Here is a 23,690-nt window from a genome sequence, read left to right on the forward strand (position 1 = left end):
GCAACCGGAGGGATACAAGATGCCTTTAACTCTCCAAGAAGAAGAAGACTGACAGTCTGACAGAGAAAGGCTGGAAGAAAATGATTTTGTACTGAGTCTTTGGAAAGTGAAAGTTCTTAAATAAAAGGAAATATTTTTCAGAAAGCCTGAACTTCCACCTTGGTGTTTTCTTTCCAGTCCTTCCAAGTTGGGGCAGATCCCATCCAAAGTTGGGGTGACCACTTGGTCCCTCACAGCTGACATTTCTGGTGTGTAATTGTCCTTACCAGGTTGTGACCTTCGACACCATCGCACATCCTCCCGGACACTTCATTCTTAGATCCGTTTACATCTGAGTCCGTTCAAGTGATGTCAGTCTCTTCCAATCTCACATGCGTCCCTCAGGGTTCTGCTTCCGGGTCACTGACGATCAGCTTGATTTCTCCCCCAGTTCATCACACTTTCAGATCATACATTCACCTGACAGTCCTCCCAATTTTCACCTCACAGGGTATCTCCTGGTTAGACACCTGAGCTGGGTATCTCCTGGTTAGACACCTGAGCTGGGTATCTCCTGGTTAGACACCTGAGCTGGGTATTTCCTGGTTAGACACCTGAGCTGGGTATTTCCTGGTTAGACACCAGAGCTGGGTATCTCCTTGGTAAAAACTGGAGCTGGGTAGGTCCTGGTTAGACACCAGAGCTGGGTATCTCCTTGGTAAAAACTGGAGCTGGGTAGGTCCTGGTTAGAAACCGCAGCTGTGATTGCTGTGATTGCTTTTATTGCAGGAGTAGAGATGACAAACCTTATTCTTTTGCGTCAATTGCTTCTTTGCTGAGCACTATTGTACTTGTTGTGGAATTTTTGGTGAATCAGAGCCAAAGATGACGAGTCAAGGTGTTGACGCTGCACAAGGAGGATTTATTGAGGATTGCAGAGGAAGCACACACAAATCAGCTGATTGAGAGCAAGGCTGTTGCTCCGGGGAGAATCCAACCCGACTCTGGCATGACTTCCGGCCCTGCCAGGTCATATAGCGAGATCTCACGAGACTAGCAGACGCTGTTTCCAAGTGACTTCAGACAAAACAGAGCGGCCTTCACACTATGTTCCTGAGAACTTTGAAAACAAAGCATTATTCCACATCAATACTATTAAATACTTTTGGCTGGTCATAGGCTAATATGACGGAAGAAGAAGCAGACTGTCTACATTATTATCAGAAATAAAATCATTGATAATGAAGATTACTTTAAAAGAGAGCAGACATTCAGCAGCTCCATGTTCAGAGTAGTGGACGGCTGGATGAGGCTCTCTGTGGAGGTTCACTATTAGAGTCCTTTGTTGTTTGAAAGCAGTTGTTTGAGGGTGGAGTCTGAAGGAGGTGATGGCTGGGATACTGTGGAACATATCTGGTATGACTTTGGGTTGTGGAGGGGTGTGTATGGTCAGGGTTGGGAGGGTTACCTTTAAATTGTAATCCAGTACAATTACAAGTTACTTGTCAAAAAATGTAACCAGTAACTTACTCTAGTTACTTCAATTAAAAAGTAACGTACCACATTACTTTTAGTTACTTTTAGATAACTTCACCAGCAAACAAAAATAAAGACAAACACCATGTGTCGTCCTTACAGTGTGTTGACAGCTCTACACAGTAAACACTAAATGCTCTGAGTGTTCTGAACTCTGTGTGTTCAGCCCCAATTAATACCAACAACATGACCTTTAACCTCTAACCTACTGAGAATCTGACTTTCTTTCTTTCTGACTCAGGATCACAACCATCAGTTCAGACTGTTCCTCCAGTAGCTCTACAGTCTAGCAGCACCAGGAGCTGTACTGACAGTGTTAACACACATTTCTTCTCTGTCCTCAGTCTGCTGTGTAGCTGCACTGCTGCAGGGAGGAGCAGGGTGTCTTCAGGTCGGCCATGAACAGTGTTTGTTCCAGAGGTCAGAGGTCATTCATTCCTCAGTGACAGAAGGAAACATGCAGTCTCCAGTAAATCCTCCATCCAGGATGAAGAGATTACTGCCTCCATCAGATTCTTCTGAGTTCAGCCTGGTGAGGCCAGTTAGCAGGTTACTGACAGGTTACTGACAGGTTAGCAGGTTACTGACAGGTTAGCAGGCTAATAAAACTTTAGCTTCACTGTGAGTTCAGGTGTGTTTCATACCTGTAGATGTTTCTTCAGGTTTAATGAGTTCCTGGATGTTGAGAGCATTTTCACAGCTGGAGGCAGAGTTTACATTGTACAGAGAAGTTCTGGGAATCATCTGACTTAAATACAAAATGTCTGCGTTTCCAGCGAAAGAATGAGTTTCTCTCTGGAGCAGCCATGACTCCAGCAGAAGGGGGTAAAATTCATGGCAACGCGGGTTGTTTATTCACAGTTAAACATATCAGTAGAGCGGGCGGCTGCTCCGAGACAGCGGTCGATGCGGCGTCTATCATTTATATATCTACGGTGTCTATTGTTTATAGATCTATGATGTGGCGGTTTGTGCCGTAAAGTGCTGTAACGTGCTGTAAAGTGCTGTAAAGTGTCACTGTGTCTGTATACGGCACGGATGTCTGTTGTTGATTCTGTCTGATTTTCAAAAGTAATCCCACTCAGTAATTCGTGTTTTTATCAGAGGTACCTGTAACGAGATTACATATTTTTTGCGTGTACTGTAACGGATTACAGTTACAATTTTTTTGTATCCTGATTCCCTAACGCCGTTACATGTAATCCGTTACTCCTCAACCCTGTGTATGGTGTGTGGTGAACGGGGAGCGGGGGCTTTCAGGTAGTCAATTACCGAGGCAATCAATCATTGCTCATTAGTATCCGAGGAGATCCAGAGTTTCCAGTGGTGGCTCCCAGGCTGTGGAACACTTTGCCCCTGTCTGTGGATCATCTCTCTGTTTATAAAACACATGTTCAGGCCCACTTGTTCACCCTAGCCGTTGGCTGAATGGAGTCACCTCCTGCGGATCTTTAATCTGCTTTGTTGTATTGCCTTGATTGTTTCTTATTGTTTTATTACACTGTAAACCATTTCGCTTGGCCATCGGCCCTTTTTAAAATGTGCTATATAAATAAACCTGACAATGACATCATTGACATGTGCTGCTATTGCTCAGAGGATGACTCAGACAGACAATTAACTTTCTATTATACATTTCAGCAGTTGGAGCTCTTGTCCAAACTTCAACCAAATGAAACATGATCTAAGTCAGTTCAGAAACAATTTAGGTATTAATGCCATGTCTGAAAAGTGGCTCAGCGCTGAGAAGGGAGCTGACTTTGACCGGGATGGATCTGAGTCTAACTACTGTACGTAAACAGAGAGGGGAAGACAAGTGGAGGAGTGACTGTATCTGTAGACATAAACCTCAAGTATGAAGTGGTGGAAAATATGACAGAAGTAATGGATGATGTATTCAAGTACATCACAGGAGAACATATACAACTTTATCTCAGAGGGTTTTCTTTATCTGCTTGACCTGAAAAACTGGGAGAGGCCACTGAGGGCTAATGACTACCGAGCGTGACACGGCTGCTCCCCTCTCTGCGGCACCCACGGACGCAGTTGTTTCGGCGCATGGCATAGGAGACGAGCGTGTCCAATCAAGCAGTGTCATCCAGGGCAGGAGCTCGTCCTTGACGTAGTCGGCTAATCCCTGCATAAATGCCCCCTGCAGGACTGGTTCCTCCCATACGGACCCCGCATGTACAGCAGACCCCTGCTCTCACAGTGCTGTAGCCCCCTGAACTGCCTTCTCAGTACAGTCCCACCGTAGACGTTATGTGGGACGGATCTGAGGGGTTTGAGGCTAGCTGGCCAACCCTGTCTTCACAAAATTACGTTCTGAGAAAACTAAACTGCATTCTCAAATACGTTGCTCAGAGGAACATATTCTGTCCCTTATTATGTTCATCTTCAACATATCTTTTTTTTTTTAATAGAATCATTACGCTTGGCCGGCTCGGCGTTTATGCTGTTTTTGCATTATGTTGTTCTGCCACTCGCGTCCTGTTTTGGAGTAGGCAGCACACAGTATCGCTGTGGTCTCCGATCTTACACCTGGAAAAAAATGCCACGGCAGACCCGCTAGCGCTAGCTAGCCTCCCACTAACGCTACGACCACGGATTCTACTTTCTTCAAGGATAATTCTCATCATGGATACTCGACGACTTCTCTGGGTACCACTTCTACCGCTCCTCCTCCTGCAGGACTTCGCCCCCACGAACGGATTTAATTTCCCTGACGGCCAGCAGATCATCTACTCCAGGGATCTCCTGCTGTAGCTTCAGGGATAGACATTAAGGAAGATTTACTACTGGCCCCCTGGGCCAGTGGATTTTGATGTTCACTGGCCCAGATGACTTTGATGTTTCCTGGCCCCGACACGCACGCTAAGCGTGTATCTTCTATGCAGGCAACTTGACATGACGCTGTTGTAACCATGGTAACTGAACCACTGTAATTTGTCATGTATCAGTAATGAAAACTCATTTGTTTCAATCAACGCCGTTTATTTTAGTCCTGCTACAGTAGAACAGTATGTGCACTCAGAGGTACTGCCCACTGGACTTAAAACTATTTTAAAACAATACTTTTTATAGTTGGTGCTCAGTGTGAACGGCACTATGGAAATGTAAATAAAATACATCTATGATATTCTAATATCATAGGTAATCTTGATCCATTCTGCTGCAGCTTATACAGAGGACAGGACAGGCTGATAGAGACTGAAGTGTATGATAACAAACTGTTCTGCTCAGATGCTGAAAGTGCCGATCTAAGAGATCACAGCGTCACAAACGCCACGCGTTGTGGGCATGCAAATCTGCACCATCATATGACAGACTCCTTTTCCCCATAGTACACGAACAATGTGTTATCATACACTGCTAATCATGCACGTTAACCAGGGTGCGAACTACGGGGGGCCAGGGGGGTCTCAGCCCCCCTTGATGAGACACGAGCCCCCCTGAAAACATTTGTGAAATGTTGGGGGGGGGGGGGGGGGGCTAAATATTGGGAAAATGCTGTTTCCCCCCATGCATTTCCTTTATTTTATTATTCTTATTTTTGTATGATCATAATCATGGATCCTATGCAGAATAAGGCCCATTTTAATGTATGATTTGAGCGTCCCTATTTCACTTTAATAAAGCTGCCGGCCTGCATGCAGTAGTGGTCCTCACCATTGAAGCGTGGGGTCGCTATGCCTTAAATGTCAGTGAAAGCAGACGTATTCACACCGATGCGCACACCTCCCCCCCAACAGCCACGATATAGTTCGCACACTGACGTTAACCTTTCTGTAACTCTCTCTGTCCTCCGACTTTCTTTTTTTTTTCTTTGGCTTTTTTACCAGGCGCTTGGCCGGGACCTGGGGGTTTAAGAAACATTTTTTTATCGTTATAAGGTGGAACTTGTGTCGTCGTCTTCTGCTCTTCTTCTCCTCGTGTGATGCACCGCTGACTGTGAACGCGAGGCCAGTGAGTGGCAAGCGTTCTCGTACCGTGGGAGCGAGCGGCTCTGCTGTGACAGCAGCTGCTGCGCACAGAAGGAATAAAACCTCGTCTTTGATTGGAATCACATAACGCTATGTTTATGTCACAGTACCGTTGGAAATTAATGTGAAATGATTTATTTATTTATTTTCAAGGCGTTATTTTTCACTGGCCCGGATGGTTTTGAAAGTGCTCCCGGGCCATCGGGCCATTTATAATGTCGAGCCCTGAGCTTAGACTCAACCCTCCACCCGCCACCATCACAGACTCTGTTCCTGAGGAAATGCTCCGCCACTCATCTCACTGCAAGTACAAGGTAACCAGAAGAGGCAAGAAAAAAAGTGGAGTAAGAGCCAGATTAAAGCGGGAGTCATGGAAACAGCAGCCGCTTCCCTCCATTATCCTAGCCAACGTGCGCTCGCTCCGTAACAAGCTGGACGAGCTACAAGCTAACATCAACCACCTGCATGAATACAGGACGGCCTCAATTCTAGCTTTTACAGAGACGTGGTTAAATAACAACAACTGTAACAGCCTGCTGCATATCGATGGCTTTGCCCCCCTCTGAGGCTGGACAGGGACAGAGAGCTGACCGGTAAACAACATGGCGGCGGCGTCTGTATGTATGTCAACACACGTTGGTGCTCCACTGTTGTTGTGAGGGAGGAACTGTGCACCACAGACATTGAACTCTTGGCTGTCTCGCTTCGCCCTCACTACCTATCTAGAGAGTTCCCACAGCTTTGTGTCATTCTGGTGTACAGTCATCCCAAAGCTAATGTGGCCGCTGAACACATCATGAACTCACTGGACAATCTGGAACGCATCTCCCCAGACTCACCAGAGTTCATCCTCGGTGAGTTCAACCACTGCTCCCCGGGCAAAGCCCTAAAGGGCTTCCAGCAGTATAAAACATGCAGCACACGCCTGGGGAAGACCCTGGACAAATGCTATGAGTCAGTTCCAGATGCATACAGGTCTGCTGCTCTGCTGGCCACAGTACTGTTCTACTTGTTCCAGCATATATTCCCATCATACGGACAGCCAATGAGATCACCCGTAACATCAAGCAGTGGACCAAAGACAGTATTCTTGCTCTACAAGGTTGCTTTGAGTGCCCAGACTGGAATAATCTTGTAACTCCCTCCAGCAGCATCAGTGAGCAGGTTGATACCATCTCTTCCTACATCTCTTTCTGTGTGGACAGCAGTATCCCCTCCAAAACTGTCACAATATTCCCCAACAATAAACCCCGGGTCACCAAGGAGCTCAAAGAAATCCTTAAGAAAAAGAAACGGGTCTTTTTCACTGGTTTGGAACTAAAGAAAAAGGAAGTCAACAGGGAAGTTAAGCAGGCCATAAAAGCAGTCAAACTGAAGTATAAAACCAAAGTTGAGGAAAAATTCACACAGGGGAACCTCCGCTCAGCTGGCAGGGCTTGAAGACCATGGCCGCTGTGAACACTGCTACTGCTCCCAACTACAGAAGCTTCATCCATGTGGACGGAGCAGCCCTACATCTCTGCCTCATGACCTCCACCCTGTTTACACCAGGTTCAAAGAGACAACGCTGCACAGCTGGAAAAGATCAGGACTACACTTCAACCCACTGACTGCACACTGCCTTCACCAGAGAGGAGGACCAGAGCCCTGAGGAGGAACAGAGAGACCAGCTCCCCCGGCCCGGACAACATCAGTGGTCGTTTGCTCAGACACTGTGCAGAACAGCTGGGAGGTGTGTTTTAGACTCTCTTCCAAAATTCTCTGGACAACTGTACAGTTCCTCAGCTGTGGAAACACTCCACAGTCATTCCCATCCCCAAGAAATGTACAACCAAAGTACTCAATGACCTCTGACCTGTGGCCCTCACCTCCCTCGTAATGAAGGCCATGGAGAGAATTGTGAAACAGCATGTCATTGGAGTAACTAACTCACAGATCGACCCTCTCCAATTTGCATATCGTCCGAGCAGAGGTGCTGATGATGCTAAAATATTCATTCTGGACTCCATACACCGTCATCTGGAACACCCAAACACTTCAGCAAGACTCCTGTTCGCTGACTTCTCCTCGGCATTTTAACACCCTCCAGCCGCACAGCCTGGCTCACAAACTCTCCTCCACCTGGAGGATCAACTGATCCTGTGGATCCTGGACTTCTTAACCACAGGTCACAGAGAGAGTGGGTCAACAACACCTGCTCTGATGTCCTCCACACCTCCACCGGTTCTCCTCAAGGCTGTGTCCTCTCTACGCTTCTCTTCATCCTCTACACTGATGACTGCAGATCCACACAGCCGAACTCCCACCTGGTCAAATACGCAGACGACACGTCCTCCTGTCTCTGCTGACAGGACGTCTCCGTCCTCCTGTCTCTGCTGACAGGACGTCTCCGTCCTCCTCTCTCTGCTGACAGGACTGTCTCAGTCCCACAGCTCAGTCCTCCAGGAGTTCGTGGACCGGTGTGATGATTCCTGTCTGGAGCTGAACATTAATGAAGAGATGGTACCAACGAGATGGTAGGGACCTTCTCTAACAGGCAGGTGGCGCTGCTACAGCTGTCACCACCATCCATGGACTGCCTGTTGAGCTGGTGGAGGAGGACAAATATCTGGGTACCATCTTTGACAGACAGCTGAAATTCTCCTCAAACACAGAGGAGATTTTAAGGAAATGTCTCCAGAGACAGTATCTCCTAAGGAAGCTCAACTCTTTTGAAGTGAGTCAGAACATTCTCCAGACATTCTACTACTCCTTCATAGAGAGACCGTCACCTTCTCCATCACCTGTTTGTTCTACTCCATCAGCCTCCAGAACAGAACCCGCCTGCAGAGGACTGTCCCTGCAGAGGACTCTCCCTGCAGAGGACGTCCCTGTCTGCTCTAGAACCATAGGACTGCCTGTCAGAACTGTCTGCAGTGTCTCAACATTTAACATGCAGACTGGATCACCAGATCACCAGTGATCCTTACATGCTCTCTTCTCTGCATTGGAGGGGCTCCTTCTGGCCGACAGCTTCGCTGCCCCGCATGCAGGACAGAGGAGAAGGGCTTCCTTCAGACCCAGGGCAGTCCTGCTCCTCAACTCATGATCCCCCCTCACCCCCCAGGCTTTTTACATGGACTTAACATGGACCCTTCGATGTCTGCCCCTTTGCACTTCGAAATCTTATATCTGCACTGACATATCATACATATCTACCTCTCTTCCTCACTGCATTCTGTCTGGGACTGCCGACAGTGTTTGTATATTTGCACTGGTATACTACTAGTATGATATTAAGGTATTGTCAATTTAATATTAGATTAAATTTTAAATTTTGTACATATTTTATTATGCCAATTATTGCACTAACTGCTCTGCGTGCCTTCTGAATTGCCCCTTGGGGACAAATAAAGGTTTTTTTTATTTGAATTTGAATAAATTTACATTTTATCTTCATATTTTCAACTCGGTTTATGGATGCGATCTGTAGATTTTTGTTTCAATGAGCTATCTGTCCTATTTTGCCTGCTAAAACGCCGCCCGGCTGGTTGTTAGGCTGTTGCTAAGGACTCTGAACCCAGAAGTACGTCACAGACTGATTTTTTTTCAACAGAGCGAGTTTTTGAAACTCTGAAACTAATTATATTTGTCTACACATACGCTTCTGTGCATTATATGACAAGTTCTGTTTAATTTTAAAAATAATATTTATTTTGAATCGGATGTCTGTATTCATCTTCATATTTGCTAAAATAAGTTTGTTATAAATCAATCAATCATTAAATCGATCACTCTGTCTGTCTGCAACTATGTGTTATAACATTAAGATCATAGATTTTCAATTGTTTGAATTATATCCCAGTAGATTATGAAGTATTGATGTAACGACAACAAAGAAGAAAAGGGTGATAAACCAATTAATTTCTTTCAGAGAGACAGAACTTTATTCATACCTTTGGCATGTACCTGAGGATAAAAGTCAATCTTAACAGTAACAATAATAATAATAATAATATATATTATTTGTACAGCGCTTTTCAGGACACTCAAAGTTGCTTCAAAATACAAAAAAATAAATAAAACAGCAGCATAAAATCAACAACAGAAAAAAAACATCAAACATTAAAAGCAATTCTGAACAGGTGGGTTTTGAGTTCTTTCTTGAAGGTGGGGGTCGGAGCAGTCACGGAGAGGTGGGGGCAGTGAGTTCCAGAGGGTGGGGGCGGCGATGGAGAAGGCTCTGTCTCCCCAGGTTCAGAGCCTGGTCCCACCCGGCAGGGACAGCAGGGTGGAGGTGGAGGAGCGGAGGGAGTGAGATGGAGTGTGGAGGTGGAGCAGGTCTGTGAGGGGTGGAGGGCCAGATGATGGAGTGTGGAGGTGAAGCAGGTCTGTGAGGGGTGGAGGGCCAGATGATGGAGTGTGAGGGTGGAGCTGGTCTGTGAGGGGCGGAGGGCCAGATGATGGAGTGTGAGGGTGGAGCTGGTCTGTGAGGGGTGGAGGGGCCAGATGATGGAGAGCTCTGAAGGTGATCAGGAGGAGTTTGAAGTGGAGCGCTGGGGGACGGGGAGCTGGTGGAGCTGGTGGAGGACCGGGGGGATGTGTTGACGGAGCGGGTGTGGGTCAGGAGGCGGGCAGTGGAGTTCTGAATGTACTGTAGTTTATTGAGGGTTCTGGATGGTGTACCGTGGAGAATGCAGCTGCAGTCATCGATTCTGGAAGTGATGAAAGCATGGATTAAAGTTTCAGCAGCAGAGAAGGAGAGTGATGGGCAGATTCGAGCTCTGTTTTTGAGGTGGAAGAATGCAGTCCGGGTTCTGTGTTTGATGTGGGGGTGGAATGATAGAGTGGGGTCCAGGAGAACACCAAGGTTGCGGATCAGCTGGGATGGAGAGAGTGTGGAGTTCTCAAAATTTAAGCTGAGCTGTTGTGCGGATTTGGTGATGTTGTGAGGACCGATGATGATGATGTCTGTGTTGTCACTGTTTAGTTTGAGAAAGTTGTGATTCATCCATCTTAAAGCAACACAACACCACCAGCGCCATGTGTGTGCACAGAGGAGAAGTAGCTCCATCCTAAAAAAATGGACTTTTCTGAGCTGTTAACATGGTTAGCGTGTGATTAGCCCACGAAAACTTGTTTTTGGTCGATGTTTCTCTTCATTCAGGCATATTTGACTATTCTAAAATATTATTAATTATTCCAAGTTCTAGCTCCCTTCACACGACTGCATCCCACCGATCTATGTCGGTCTGTGTCTGGCACCAACCATGAAAACACAAATACGCATGTGCAGCATGGTAGCATCTTCAACATGAAGGAGAACCTCTTAACATAGATGTGTTGCACTAGATCCACAAGACGGAGCTGCAGAGGCCTTCTCTCCAACTTCAGTGTGGGGTCTATGCAGGGTTGGGAAGTAACGGATTACATGTAACGGCGTTACGGAATCAGGATACAAACAATCTAACTGTAATCCGTTACAGTACACACAAAAAACATGTAATCTCATTACAGGTATATCTGATTAAAACATGGATTACTGAGCGGGATTACTTTTGAAAATCAGACAGAATCAACAACAGACATCCGTGCCGTATACAGACACTGCGACACTTTACAGCACTTTACAGCACCTTACAGCACTTTACGGCACAAACCGCCACATCATAGATCTATAAACAATAGACACCGTAGATATATAAATTATAGACACAGCATCAACCGCTGTCTCGGAGCAGCCTCCCGCTCTACTGATATGTTTAACCGTGAATAAACAACCCGTGATGCCGTGAATTTTACCCCCTGCTGCTGGAGTCATGGCTGCTCCAGAGAGAAACTTATTCTTTGGCTGGAAATGCAGACATTTTGTATTTAAGTCAGATGATTCCCAGAACTTCTCTGTACGATGTAAACTCTGCCTCCAGTTGTGAAAAAGCTCTCAACATCCAGGAACTCATCAAACCTGAAGACACATCTACAGGTATGAAACACACCTGAACCCACAGTGAAGCTAAAGTGTTATTAGCCTGCTAACCTGTCAGTAACCTGCTAACCTGTCAGTAACCTGCTAACCTGTCAGTAACCAACTGACCTGTCAGCAACCTGTTAACCTGTCAGTAACCTGCTAACCTGTCAGCAACCTGTTAACCTGTCAGTAACCTGCTAACCTGTCAGTAACCTGTTAACCTCTCAGTAACCCGCTAACCTGTCAGTAACCTGTCAGTAACCTGCTAACCAGTCAGTAACCTGCTAACCTGTCAGTAACCTGTTAACCTGTCAGTAACCTGCTAACCAGTCAGTAACCTGCTAACCTGTCAGTAACCTAACATGTCAGTAACCTGTCAGTAACCTGCTAACCTGTCAGTAACCTGTTAACCTGTCAGTAACCTGCTGACCTGTCAGTAACCTGTCAACCTGTCAGTAATCTGTTAACCTGTCAGTAACCTGCTAACCAGTCAGTAACCTGCTAATCTGTCAGTAACCTGCTAACCTGTCAGTAACCTGTCAGTAACCTGTCAGTAACCTGTTAACCTGTCAGTAACCTGCTAACCTGTCAGTAATCTGTTAACCTGTCAGTAACCTGCTAACCTGTCAGTAACCTGTCAGTAACCTGCTGACCTGTCAGTAACCTGTTAACCTGTCAGTAATCTGTTAACCTGTCAGTAACCTGCTAACCAGTCAGTAACCTGCTAATCTGTCAGTAACCTGCTAACCTGTCAGTAACCTGTCAGTAACCTGTTAACCTGTCAGTAACCTGTCAGTAACCTGTTAACCTGTCAGTAACCTGCTAACCAGTCAGTAGCCTGCTAACCTGTCAGTAACCTGTCAGTAACCTGTTAACCTGTCAGTAACCTGCTAACCTGTCAGTAACCTGTCAGTAACCTGTTAACCTGTCAGTAACCTGCTAACCTGTCAGTAACCTGTTAACTTGTTAGTAACCTGTTAACCTGTCAGTAACCTGCTAACCTGTCAGTAACCTGTCAGTAACCTGTTAACCTGTCAGTAACCTGCTAACCAGTCAGTAGCCTGCTAACCTGTCACTAACCTGTCAGTAACCTGTAAGTAACCTGTTAACGTGTCAGTAACCTGCTAACCTGTCAGTAACCTGCTAACCGGCCTCACCAGGCTGAACTCAGAAGAATCTGATGGAGGCAGTAATCTCTTCATCCTGGATGGAGGATTTACTGGAAACTGCATGTTTCCTTCTGTCACTGAGGAATGAATGACCTCTGACCTCTGGAACAAACACTGTTCATGGCCGACCTGAAGACACCCTGCTCCTCCCTGCAGCAGTGCAGCTACACAGCAGACTGAGGACAGAGAAAAAATGTGTGTTAACACTGTCAGTACAGCTCCTGGTGCTGGACTGTAGAGCTACTAGAGGAACACAATCTGAACTGATGGTTGTGATCCTGAGTCAGAAAGAAAGAAAGTCAGATTCTCAGTAGGTTAGAGGTTAAAGGTCATGTTGTTGGTATTAATTGGGGCTGAACACACAGAGTTTAGAACACTCAGAGCATTTAGTGTTTACTGTGTAGAGCTGTCAACACACTGTGAGGACGACACATGGTGTTTGTCTTTATTTTTGTTTGCTGGTGAAGTTATCTAAAAGTAACTAAAAGTAATGTGGTACGTTACTTTTTAATTGAAGTAACTAGAGTAAGTTACTGGTTACATTTTTTGACAAGTAACTTGTAATTGTACCGGATTACAATTTAAAAGTAATCCTAACCTAACCCTGACCATACACACCCCTCCACAACCCAAAGTCATACCAGATATGGTAAACACTCAGTAAACTCAGAGCATTTAGTGTTTACTGTGTAGAGTTGTCAATAGGGTGTTCCTAATAGATGTCACGGTCACGTGACCTTCCACAACAATCGCCATGTTGGAGGACACACACCGTGTGGTCACACAGCGGTTTCAGGCGGACTGAACAGTTTATCCGGTACACATCATCGCCCGCGCATGACTAGAATAGTCCAGACTGACAATGGTGAACTTTTGTGCTGTTGTGGGATGTGGGCGGACCACGATATGGGTCGTTTTTTTTTTTTTGGTTTTTTTTTTTTCGGATACCGGCTGTTTTCACACACCAAGGTGAGCAGACTCGACAGTCTCACAAAGAAGACAGCTAGCTGGCTAACGAGGATTTCAAGAGCTGATGTACAGGAATCAAGTATAAAGAACATGAGAGTCTGATCTCCACTTTGTATTGGATAAGATCAACGTTATCACTTGATGATTTTTTGGCAGCATTCTGGGAGAATGTCACTGACTTTTGTGGGATCCCTGTGCTCTACACCAGGGGTCGGCAATTAGATTTGGCGACGGGCCACTTTTTTTGGGGGCACTTCAATCGCAGGCCAAGGGCTCTCGGGCTCGCGCGCGTGTCCATCCGCGGACTGGAGAGCGGGAGGGGGGGGGCACCGGACGCGTTTAACACGACTGCATTTGCGCGACAAAAGGCACCGCGCCGCGCTACATGCACGAGTTTTATTGCTGGTGTGTGAATTCATTCGTGGGACGCGTCACACTGGTACAAAAATGCAACACAGAACATCCTGCAGAAACATCACAGCCTCCTCATCACCGTCTCCTGCACAGTGGACAGGATTCTTCTGATTTTTGTCCCACAGTCCTGTGTGCACCCGGCTGTCTGTGTGTATGTGTGTGTGTGTGCACACACGCGCATACTGATCGATGGTGCGGGTTTTGTTCTTGTTTGTTTTTATGACTGTTTTTACTGTTCAGCACTTTTATGAATATGAGAAGTGCTTTTACAAATAAAGATTGAGATTGAGATGCTCCGCCTGCCACCGTCGCTGCTCTGTATTTGGCCTGAGGAAGTCACCTCCGGCTGCAGCGAGGCGGCGGCATCGCTTCTGGTTACATGCTGCGCTACGGAGGTGGTCTGAGCTCGGTGAGTTCCACCATCTTCTGCAGGAGGCGCGCCTGGACGGCCGTTCCAGCGCTGCTTCAGGCTGACGCCCGGTTTCCACCAGAAACAGTGAACAAGTGAGATCACGCACGCCGTTTGCCTTGGCATCATGCAAACTGTTCTGGTGGTCGGAGCCCTGCTGCCCTACGTCAGCACGTCCGTGAAGACCTCCACGCTGATAGGCTGTCCTGGCGCCAATTCGCTTGAAAGGTTCAATTATTTCAACTCGAGCAACGAGCGATGGAGCGGCGGGTGGTGGGCGGCAGCGAGTGGCAGTGCAAGTCGACGGGCATGCGGATTTTTCCCTGGAAACGCTCGCGTCCGCCGCCCGCCGCTCAAGGTTGAGCGACAATTGCGTCATTACATTGACTTTGTACGTAATCTCGTCGCCCGAAAAATTCACGTCACGTCTGGTGGAAACACACCGTTACACTTAAACTTACTGGAGAATAAACACACACGGTGAGCTCGGTGCAGCACTCGCTTGCGCTCTCTGTTCAGCAGACGAGGTGCCACTCCTCTTTATTTTTCAGTGACAAACCAGAAACCACAACTAAACAACACATCCTTTGAAGATTGTCTATTGCAACACAATGACAGATATCGCACTCCAACAGGGGTGCGTGCGTCCGCTCGAGGGCCCGGGGAAATGCGTGTGTTTGTGTGCGCGTGTTGGAATCCTCTCGCTGGCCGGATTGAACGGTTCGGCGGGCCACATTTGGCCCGCGGGCCACTAATTGCCGACCCCTGCTCTACACTGTGGCGCAACCGAACTTATATTAGACGACCGTCTAAAATTATAACTTATGTTTTTGGTGCTGGAGTTAGGATTGACTATTACTGAGGGTTAGTGCTGCTTTAGAAACAATTTTGAATCCGAGCAACCAATTGCCTATTTGAGAGCAGCAACACCAGGGGGACCGCTAAAGTAAATGTGTCCCAAAATAACAAATCAACTCCTAATGCATCATCTAAATTGGTATTGTCAGCATAGAATTCAACATTCAGCATTTCTCAGTATTCAAGGTTTGGAGTAATTCTGTGAGAAGTGAGAGTGTGTGGATGTATAGAATACTATAGCCTTTATTTATCTCACCATGGAGAAATTTACCATTACAGAGGCTCAAAGATCACACAGGGGCAAAACAGTGAGGAAATGTGTAAATAAGGAATAAGAATAAGTAATAGTTCAAATCTTAATAATAATAATAATAATATGATAATATAATAATAATATAGATCTAAAAGGAGGAAAGATCTGACTTTAAATACAACATAAATCTAAAATATAACAGGAGCTTTGATATATATACTAATATGTACAATATGTCTCAGTGCAACTGAATGTGTGTATAATGAAGTGACTATGATTTATTATGGGAGTTAAAAAGTGACCATGATTGCAATACAGTATGTCCAGGGTTATTGCTCATATTCTATATGGTAGAGTCTATGTAAATTGTGAACGATTTCTGTCATTTTTTGTGAACAAGGTTGAGCTGTAGAGCGCTTATTGAGGCTCCGTCCCAGGACCCTTCTGTATATGTTCCTTGCTCTGCCAGCTTTGAACAGTTTTGAGCCTGTGGGTCTCACTAAACTTAAGGACATTGTGACACATACGAGGGGGTACCCAAAAATTCCCGGAATTAGGTCATAAAATACTAATAATAATGAGTTTCGACTTCTGGCCGTCAGATGTGCTACAGGTAAGCCTCGTGCATATCTGTGAAAAAGCTAAGCTCCCAGAGCGACACTGACGCCTGTCAGGCGCTATTTATAGTCACAGAGTGCAGCTGCGGTCTGCGCTTTTTCCAAAATGGCGACATTAACCGGAAAGCCAGAGCAGCGTGCGAACATTAAATTCTGCTTTTTGCTGGGAAGAAACAGCAGCAGAAACACTCAGCTTGTTGCAGCAAGCCTACAAGGATGATGCTCTGGGGAAGACTCAGGTCCATGAGTGGTTCGGGCGGTTTAAAAAGGGCCACATGTCCACGTGTCAGGTCCGCTCAGCCATGGAAACAATGCTGAGCTGCTTCTTGGCTGTCCAGGGTCTCGTCCACAGCGAGTCTGTCCCTCCAGGTCAGACTGTAAATCAGGACTACTACAGGAAGTTCTCAGACGCTCCGTGAGGATGTGAGGAGGAAGCAGAGCGTCGTGGCGGAGTGGAGCCGGTTGATCCACCACCACAGAGCGCCAGCGGACATGGCGCTGCGCCTCACGCAGTTTCTGGCGAAGAATGGGATGAATCTCCTCTCCCATCCGCCTTATTCGCCAGATGTAGCCTCGAATCACTTTTTCTTGTTCCCCAGGTTGAAGAAGCAGCTGAAGGGACAGCGGTTTGCAGATGTGGAGGAGGTGACAGAAAAAACGCAGCCGGCCCAGAATGACACAATTACGCACGAGTGTCACGACACATTGGTGAAGTGGTAGACACGGATGGAGCGTTGCATTAATGCGGATGGAGATTATTTTGAAGGTGACGGTGGTGTTCTATTTTGAAATGTCCGAAATAAAAAGTTACAATCAAATTCCGGGAATTTTTGGGTACACCCTCGTATGAAGGCATCAGGTTCTCCAAAAGATCCATTACCCCCTCGTCTTTTTAAAGAGGTTTTCGACACTTTGGCTCCTACTGTCCAAAACATTATAAACAGTAGTTTTTCTACCAGTGTGGTCCCTGCAAATTTTAAACCTGCTGTTTTGCATCCTCTGCTAAAAAACCTAACCTCGACTCGTCTGACCTTTCCAGTTTCAGGCCAATTTCAAAAATTCAGTTTCTTGCAAAAGTTATGGAAAAAATTGTTTTTATTGAGTTACAATCATTTTTAGAGGAGCACAACATCACGGAAACTTTTCAGTCTGGTTTTAAGAGTCTCCACAGTACAGAATCTGCTCTGTTGTGAGTTTTTAATGACATTTTTATGTCTACTAATGCTGGGAATTCTGTTGTACTTGTGCTGCTTGATCTGACTGCTGCATTTGATACTGTGGACCACGAAATTCTTCTCTCTCGGTTGGAGCACTGGGTGGGAATCCGTGGTGCAGCCCTTTCATGGTTCAGGTCATATTTAGCCGATAGGACTTTTTGTGTTGGTTTTGGTGACTATATCTCTTCCTCTGCGCCCCTGTCATATGGTGTTCCCCAGGGATCAATTCTTGGGCCACTGCTTTTTTCCCTGTATGTGCTCCCTCTGGGCACCATCTTAAGGAAACATGTCATTGCTTTTCATTGCTATGCTGATGACAGCCAGATTTACTTACCGTTAAATAAGCATGATCCTCAGGCTATCAAACCTCTTTTAGACTGCATAAATGAAATCAAAGCATGGATGGCATTGAATTTTCTTCATCTCAATCAAAGTAAATGTGACGTGTTTTTGTTTTTGGTCCCAGTTCACCACACATGTCCATGCATTCATTACAACCAGACTTGACTACTGTAATACACTGTACGTTGGTGTGAATCAGAATGCGCTTAGCCGCTTACAGAGAGTCCAAAACTCTGCGGCTCGACCCCTCACTGGAACACGCAAATATGACAGCATCTCACCTATATTAGCATCACTCCACTGGCTTCCAGTGGCTTTTAGAGTTGATTTTAAAATCGTCTTATTTACTTTTAAATGTTTGCACGGTATGGCTCCTTCCTGTCTCACTGACCTGGTTCACCTATATGTCCCGTTTCGATCTTTAAGATCAGAAGATCAGTTGCAGCTTGTGGTCCCTAAGACAAAACGCAAGCTTGGTGGGGACCATGTGTTTTCTGTCACTGCTCCACGGCTGTGGAACCAGCTGCCTTTGGAGATTAGACAGGCTGAGTCACTGAATGCTTTTAAATCTCTTTTGAAAACACATCTTTTTTCACTGGCTTTTAATCAATGATGTTATTATTGTTATGGATTGATCATTTGTTTTTTGCACTGTCTGTTCTTATATTGTATTTTGTGATTTATATTTGTCTGTGTACAGCACTTTGGCCGGCTGTAAAGTTTTTAAAGTTCTTTATAAATAAAGCTGGTATGGTATGGTATGGTATGGTAAATTGTAGTTAACGTAATGACCTGCTTTGTGAGACTGATTTTTTTTTTTTAAAGCAGATCTTTGCAACTTTTTTACCTCAATAAATGTGTTTCAGAATCCCTGTGGGGGTAAACAAAGACTTGTCACGGTGATTCGCCTGTCCCTTCACTCTCCTTGGGGTCTGTGTCCTGAAAACAGCGCTTGCAACTTCAGAGGAGCGGACCCGACTACATCTCGCGAGAACAAACCTGCTTTACAGCACTCATATGGGATTACAAGTATAAAAGCTGTTGGACTGCGATATCTGTCATTGTGTTGCAATAGACGATCTTTGCATGATGTGTTGATTGGTTCTAATTTCCGTTTGGTAACTGAAAAATAAAGAGGAATGGCACCTCCTCTCGTAGAAGTGAGTGCGAGTGACTTCGCTGCACTGAGCTGAAAGCATCTCAGAGTGTGTTTGTTTTCCAATAAGTTTGAGTGTGCAAGGCAGGCAGACAGGGGGAGCAACTGGAAGAAGTTCCCGGGCAGCGCGAGGAACTCCTGCTGCAGAAGATTTAACAAAAGCGCTTAAAACAAGCATGACACCCTCGTTAGCATTAGCAACGCCACCTATAGGTGCTCACGGATGGCAGAACCAAAAAGACAGAAAAAAACTTTGTCTAACAAGCGGAAAAAAAGGACACGGGAGTGGGACCCTCTCTGCACGGGGGAGGGGGGGGTGATACGGAGGATGTTTACGACAGTGAGCTTTCACTGGGGACCAGTAGGGGGAGTGCTAAAGCAAATCTTGCATAGTTCTGCTTTAAATGTCTTTTTTGGTGCTGGACATGGCAACACGCAGCAGCAGTGTGCGAGAGTCTGAGTGATGCACAAGTTATATACGGGGTTTAAATGTGTTTCTAACCCGTTTTATGAACTTCGCTTTATAATTTGTTTAGTACTTGTTGTTTTTAATTGCATTTTTGGACAATTGCACTTTAATTGGGTCATTATGTGGACTTACCAAGGAGTGGGCCGTCTTCTCATATGGAGTGTATTCTGTCATCTTTTGACCTGTTGGTGGGTGCACGGCGAAATCCTGCAATACACATGGGAATTCTTGCTCTTGCTCTGCAACACCGGGGCCAGCTTCATCGATCCTAAAGTTGCCTTCCCCCAGGAGATCATCCAACAGCCGGGTCCCATGCCCCAGGCCTGGAGACAGGAGCCGCCGGTAAGGAAGCGAGGGAGGCATGGAGGAGTCCGGCAAAGGCTCAAAAGATTGGGTCATCAGAGAATTCCTCTCCCCTCTATTATGCTGGCAAATGTGCAGTCTTTTTGCAACAGGGTGAATGAAATCCAGGCAAACGTGAAGTTTCTCAAGGAATACCAGGATGCGTGCCTTCTTGCCTTCATCGAAACTTGGCTTAATGAGCAGGACTCTCAGGATGAATTGGAGATTGAGGGATTTGGAACACCATTTCGTCTCGACAGAGACCCCACCATGACCGGGAAGTCACTGGGTGGAGGTTTATGTCTTTACAATAACAAACGCTGGTGTAATAGTGTCATTGTTCGTGAGTCCTTGTGTACGCCAGAAATTCAATTTTTAGCGGTGTCACTTTGGCCATTCTACTTGCCGAGGGAGTTTCCCCAAATATTTGTGGCTGTGGTTTATATACATCCCAAGGCTAATGCTAACAATGCAACAAAAACACTGACTAAAACTATGCAGGGGCTCCAGGCGCGAGCACCGGATGCGCCGATTCTTTTAATGGGGAATTTTAATCATTGCAAACCTGGGAAAGCACTCGGCCACTTTTATCAGTATGTCACTTGCCTGACACGGTATTCCAAGTGTCTTGAACTTTGTTTTGGAAACATCAAAGGAGCATATAAGTCACTGAGGAGAGCTCCCATCCGTGCGTCTTACCACAATGTTGTTTACCTTGTTCCGTCCTACAAAACGGTTCTGAAGAGGAACAAGCCAGAGCGAACATTAGTTCCGGCCTGGTCTGATAATTCAGTTCAGACTTTACAGGAATGTTTTGCCTGTACTCACTGGGATGTTTTCAAAAATTCCTGCACGGATTTAAATGAATTGACAGAGACGGTCTCCAGTTATGTTTCCTTTTTTGAGGATATGATAATCCCTAAGAAATCACGGTTCACATATTTTAATAATAAACAGTGGGTCTCTAAATCTGTTAAGTCACTGATTAATCAAAGGAATACATCCTATAATCAGGGAGACATGCAGCAATACAGGGAGCTTTCTAAGCAAGTTAAAAGAGAAATTAAACTTGCAAAGTATTCATACAAAGATAAAATTGTAAGCTTCTTGAGTGCAGGTAATGCACATCCCACCTGGCAAGGTGTAAAAAATATGATGGGCATGCCAACAAGGAGGAATGTTGTCTCATTTAATGGGAAGAATGATCGGGATCTTGCTAACGATCTCAATGTTTTTTATAACCATTTTAATGAGCATAATTTCAGCTCTGAGGTGTCCAATTTTAAAAATGCTTCTTGTGCCCCTCCTAGTGTCAATATTGATAAATGTGCTTTCACAAAAGCCTTTCGTTCTGTTAAACAAAAGAAAAGCCCAGGGGCCTCACCTATGAAGCTTGCGGCGCACAAAACGAGCCCCAAACTCTGTGCAGTGGCTCCTCTGCGCCAAAGCATGTACCTATACACATCTTGCGAAGGGAAAAAATGCGTGTGACTTTGCGGTCCTCATCGCCAACAAAATAGCTGCCGTACAGGACCGCACAATTCAGAAAAACTACATGGAGACGACAAAGCAGAAGGAAGCGGAATTAAAGTCCTTTATTTGTCCCGCATGGGGAAACTGCAGGGTTGCAGTGGCAAGAAACGTAGAAAGAAAAGTAGAAAAATACAAAGCCCAGCCACACAAGGAAAAGTTAAATATAATTTGTATGTAGAATTAGATGTAATTGCATAACAGGAATATACTGACCGACACAACTAATTATTCAAGTTAAATATAGCAGAAATACAATCGAAGACACATAATTAAATAATAGATATAAGCCGACAGATAGAAATCAAACATAATTTACACCAAGCTCCAAGACAGATATAATGAAATAAATAACAGACATAAGTTCGATATAATTTAAATATACGTTTAAGATAGACAGTGAGTGGTGACGAGCACATGAGGGGAGACACTGAGGAAGTCACGTTCAGAGGCTTTGGAATGTTTCCATCCTGAACCCTCACCTTTCTACATCTTCTACAATAAACACTAAATCAATAGTTCAAAGGGAGAATCAAACACATCACGGAATAAAAACACTACAACGTCTTTGTCTCTGCACTACAAATACCCACTGTCACTTGTAATGACATCATTTTTCTCATGATACACACTTCAAATTGTTCTCAATTAAATGGCAAATTGGCACAAAAAATGTTTGTTATTTAGCCATGGCCATATCTGATGTCCGAACCCCGAATCATCCTAGGTTCACAGCCTCTATGTGCTGCAGCACATTAAACCCTGCTGACTCAAAAGTCAAAACAATTTTGATAATGCATGGACACACAATCATATTGTGCAAGCAATTTCCACTACATTTTTATGTTAAGTTGTTTTTTTGTTTTTTTAATTCAAGGTGTTTCCGCAGTGTTGAGACACTATGAATTCTGACAACTCTCCTTCAAGTCGGACCACTTTCTTTCACTTCAGCAGTAGTGTCCCGATGGCACTGGTACTGCTCCACTCAGTGTCTCCGTCTGTCCCTCCACTGCTGTGTCCTCCAGAAAGGACAGCAGACCGGCTCTCCACCTCACCATGAGGGCCCAGCATCACCTCAAACCTCCACAGCAGCAGATCCACCTGCATGTAGCGTCTCACCTGCCAGCGACTCTGGTGTTCTGCTGCAGCGAAACGCTGATCGCCCTTGAAAAGGTTAAGCTGCGTTGTGCTCTGCTGAATGTGCTATTAAAGTGTAAATGCCATGATTATGCACACTTTCCACTTTGTTGCTCGTTTGGCTGATCAACAAGTGTTTTTCTATCTTTTTTGTTCGTTTATGTTTGGAATAAGATTTAAAATGTTGCCTTTTTTATTTGAGTGCTTCGACCGCAACCTGTCCGAATGTAATTAAAATCTTAATTTTTTGACACTTCATCCGCCCGATCCGCTGTTATCTGCAGGCTCCACACATGCGCTGCACTGTCTAATATACCCAAATTTCATTCATGAGTTCATTTACATACCCATATATGGTGCCAAGGGGTGGAGTTGGGCGGGATTGTGGGTGTGATCGTCACGTTCTCTGCAGGATTTGAAACCATGACTTGGAAATTGCGAACAGCTTTGCAGGGGACTTTTTTTGGGCTCCTGAATTTTTTTTTTTTTGCGGACAGAAGTTTGCGTTGCGTTCCCATGCACGATTATTGTCAGATTTTCCTGCAGAGTTTCATAGCTCACCCCCCTGGTCCGGATGGGATTGGAGGACGGCTTCTTAAGAACTGTGCCATGCAGCTGACAGACATTTTCACATACATCTTCCAACTGTCACTGCAGCTTCAGATTGTTCCTCATCTTTGGAAGGATGCTATTATTGTTCCAATCCCTAAAACTAAAACTCCAAAGATACTGAATGATTTTCGACCAGTAGCACTCACTTCTCTGGTGATGAAATCACTTGAAAAACTGGTTAAGCCTTCGCTTATGGATTCTGTGCAGGAAAGGCTGGATCCCCTGCAGTTTGCCTATAGACCAAGCCGTGGTGTGGAGGATGCCACAGGGACACTTTTAAATCTTGTTTTTAAACACTTTGAATGAAGGGGCAAAATCATTAGTTCGTTTACTTTTTGTTGATTTTTCCTCTGCTTTTAACTGTATCCAGGCACATGTTCTAGCAAGCAAACTTCTGAATTGTCTTTATATTGATCCAGGCTTGGTCAGTTTGCTGATGGACTTTTTAACTAACCGGTCCCAGCAGGTTAGAGTGAATGGGACTCTATCCAATGTTTGCTTATCATCAACAGGATTGCCTCAGGGCTGTGTCCTATCACCACTTTTGTCTTGTACACTAATGACTGTCAGAGCGTTTATCCAGGTCGCCACATTGTTAAATTTGCAGATGACTCTGTTATTGTGTCACTTTTAAGCCAGGGAGATCCTGTGCATGGCCCTGTTTTATTGGACTTTGTAGAGTGGTGTGACTCTGCCTTCTTAAACATCAATGTGGATAAAACTAAAGAAATGCTAATCCATTTTGGTAGGT

This window comes from Salarias fasciatus, chromosome 4, assembly GCF_902148845.1.
Source record: "Salarias fasciatus chromosome 4, fSalaFa1.1, whole genome shotgun sequence".
Classification (NCBI taxonomy): domain Eukaryota; kingdom Metazoa; phylum Chordata; class Actinopteri; order Blenniiformes; family Blenniidae; genus Salarias; species Salarias fasciatus.